This window comes from Austrofundulus limnaeus, unplaced genomic scaffold, assembly GCF_001266775.1.
Source record: "Austrofundulus limnaeus strain Quisiro unplaced genomic scaffold, Austrofundulus_limnaeus-1.0 Scaffold2689, whole genome shotgun sequence".
In the NCBI taxonomy this organism is placed as follows: domain Eukaryota; kingdom Metazoa; phylum Chordata; class Actinopteri; order Cyprinodontiformes; family Rivulidae; genus Austrofundulus; species Austrofundulus limnaeus.
Window position 1 is genome coordinate 6,103 of NW_013955091.1, and position 3,478 is coordinate 9,580.

Below are 3,478 nucleotides of genomic sequence, written 5' to 3' on the forward strand. Positions count from 1 at the left end.
CACACACACACACACACACACACACACACACACACACACACACACACTTCAGGAAATCTGCAACATTTCGGTCTGATCTGATCTTTCTTCTGTCGGGACGTTTTGATAGTTGTAGTTTTTTGGTAAACGTCTTCACGGTTTAAGGAAACAAAAATCAGGACTTTAAAAAAGTTCAACTCTTCAGGGACCAAACCTCCTCCACCAGCAGCTCCTCAGACCCGGGTCCGGACCCCGTCAGGGCTTTAAAAAGAAACTAACGAGATCCGGCGCTGCCAAACGAGCACTTCCTGTTTGGACTTTGTGAGACGGTTCTTCAGATTCTGGCCGGTCTGGAACCAGCAGACGGATCTTCAGCCATGTTTTTTAAGTTTCGGGGCGGTGGTAGGCGCCGCCGCTCCAGGTGCTACAGGTCTGACGAGTTTCAGAACCAGCTTCCTCTTAACTCAACTGTCGTTGTTCAACGAGTTCCCATCATGCCTCAGCGGGTCCTTTCAGTTTGAATCTGGTTTAGTTAGTGTCTTACCTGCTGCAGACGACTGTTCAGAAACAAGTTTAATTCTGGCTCGGCCCACAGTGAGCTCAACATGGATCAGACCCAGAAACATGGTTCACGTCAAACAGTTTTATAAACCTGGAGTGCTACAGCTAGCTGCTGCTGCTACTTACCAATTACTGTGAGACGAGGAACCTGATTGTAGGATTTCTCAGCTTCGGATGAGTCAAAACATTTTTTGGTGTAAAAGATTAAAAAAAAACATTAAATCAAAAAATGTTTGTTTTTTTAAAAAAGGCAGAAAATTTAAATTGATAAAAATTTAATTCTTGTTAAAGGTTAAACTCAAAAAAGCTATCTGCTGCAGGTAAGATACTGATGATTTTAGAGTTCTACCTCAGATTGTCTGAACTCGAAGATGAAAATTTTTTAAAATATCAGGATTTTGAGCCAATTTARAGGTTTAAATAAAATATTTGCTTCATTTAATTAAAAAAAGTTAATCTTATTTATAATAATTGTAAAATAATTTTTTCCTGTAAAAGTTTAAAAAAGTTCAGGTTTTTGTGAACAAACTTTCAGTTTCTGCAGAATCCTCGGGAGGTTCTGTTGGGTCCAGATATTTCAGAATCAGAGCTGAGGGATGATGGGAAGTCTCTGCCGTGCCTTCTGTCTTCATCAGAACGCCCCCCCTCCCCCCTCAGGAGGTTCTGTTGGGTCAGAACCTTAGAACCTGCACTGCCTCGTCTCTCAGCATTCCTCTGGTGCTCACAGGTCCAAACCTGAGAGACTCTTAGAAACAGAATCTATTTTTTAAACCTCCTGGTTCTAATTTATTACAACCCTCAGACGCCTCGTTGGGTTTTTCCAGAACCGACTGGACCTCAGAGGTTCTGACTCCTGGTGCTTCACTCGTCTGAGGACAAACCTTTCCTTTGATCAGATTAGACTCGCAGGTTCCTCTGTCCCTGCTGCTCTGGAGGAGAAACACCAGCAGGTTCTGATCCGAGGGCCGGGTACCGAGCCCAGGTGCATGCTGGGAAATCAAACACCTGAAACTCTGCGGCGTTACCCGGCCAGAACCTTCAGGTTCAGGTTCTCCTTCCTGCTTTAGATCCTGACAGGTGCTGATGTTTGTCTTGTTTTCAGGATGATGTTTAATTAAAATGTTCTGAAATCTGAAGATTCTGGCTCTTTATTTRGGACCGGTCCAGATCAGACCGGTCCGGACCAACAAGAACTTTATTCTTCCTAACCAAGGTAACTGTTCTGTCCCTTTTCAAACTGTTAGAAACAAAATGCAAAGTAAACCTTTAAGTCCCTGTGACGTCAAACTTCTGTAATAAACATGAATMRYTTMTTAGAAAGACACTGATTAAATATTACAAAACTAATTTCACACAACTGAGATGAACAGATGAGATATTTACCTGTGAAGAAACAGGAAGTGATGTCAGAGGAATGTCTGCGTGTCAGAGCGTTGTTACAACAGACTGTAGAGAAGTATCAGATGAAGAACAGTCAGAATTCAAATAATATTGATTTAATAAACAAAGACCAGAGTTTTCTTTAATGAGTTCCCCTGTGATGTCACTTCCTGTTTCACTTTGAGCCAAGTTCAAAAGAAATAAGTTATGGGACAAAATGTGTTAAATTGTGTGTATTATTCCAACTTTCTTAAATATAAATTTGTTTTGACTTTTTGTTTTTGAAGAATAACATGTCACAGGCACTTTAAAGCTACTGCTAGCTGAAAGTAGCTAAAAGCTAAACARTTATAAATGCTGAAAAGAATAAAAGTCTCAGTTAAAACTGCTGACTCAGGAAATGAGTTTATAAACGTGACCCATCATATCGACATGAGGATTAAGTCAAATTTGGTCAAAATGACCTCATTTTCAGATTCCAGCTTTAAAAACTTTGACACCTGGATCATCCTGTTATAAGTTTATCCAGAAATATGACTTCATTTGTCTTGTTGGTTATGATAATATATTACTGTTTGATCTGAATCCTAATTTTATTGAGTAAATTTGATGTTAATATAAAGAGGAAAGCTCAAATATTTGTATATTAAGATTTCCCAGTTGGAAAGAAACAAGAACATTGTTAGCTCACAGGGAAAATTTAAACTTTAAAGTGTTTTTACTTAAAATCAGTTTTTTTTGCACTGCTGCTCAAAACAGTTCTTACAAACTTTATGATTATATTTCAGTTCATTAACATGATTCATTGATAAATTAATTCATTTTATTTTGACTAAATGTAATTTTTGCACATTTAAATCTAAACCCTGTATCTGCCTGTTTCTCCACTTTTGGACTTAATCCTGGTTTCGATGTGACGGCTCACAAATAAAAAGAGGACAGCTGTGATTACTGGTTGGTCCAACAGAACCGGGTCGGGTCAGAACAGAACCTGGGCCAGGCGCTGTAGAGAAATCTTCCTTGTTTTTATTTATCACACATTTAGAAAATGAACCACACTATACAAATGTCCACCGTTCAGTAATGGATCAGGCCTCCTGCACCGGCCCGACCTCGGGACCAGAACACCTGGAGCGGACTCAAGCAGCGGCTCGGCTCTGCGGTGCGGTTTGGACCGACCCGTGTGGGTGGGCTGCGTCGTGTCGTTATGTCTGGACTTTGAATCACCGTGTTGCAGGAAGGCAGTAGCATGCAGAAACCTCTTCGGTCCACTAATTCATTAAAGTTACAACTAAGTTCTGTTTCTGTCCCTTATTTACAGCGTGACGAGGGGGGGCCGGTAGACGGGGTCCCCCAGCCTCAGCAGCAGGGGCCGGTAGACGGGGTCCCCCAGCCTCAGCAGCAGGGGCCGGTAGACGGGGTCCCCCAGCCTCAGCAGCAGGGGCCGGTAGACGGGGTCCCCCAGCCTCAGCAGCAGGGGCCGGTAGACGGGGTCCCCCAGCCTCAGCAGCAGGGGCCGGTAGACGGGGTCCCCCAGCCTCAGCAGCAGGGGCCGGTA

General features: G+C 42.6%; 1 long non-coding RNA gene across 1 annotated transcript; it reads left to right on the forward strand.

The window, feature by feature from the left end:
- Positions 1-6: 6 nt before the first annotated feature.
- On the forward strand, positions 7-1,676 carry LOC106511332 (uncharacterized). Its single transcript, XR_001309518.1, has 2 exons — positions 7-1,449; positions 1,491-1,676. It is a non-coding gene; the product is annotated as an uncharacterized LOC106511332 (long non-coding RNA).
- The last annotated feature ends 1,802 nt before the right edge of the window (positions 1,677-3,478 follow it).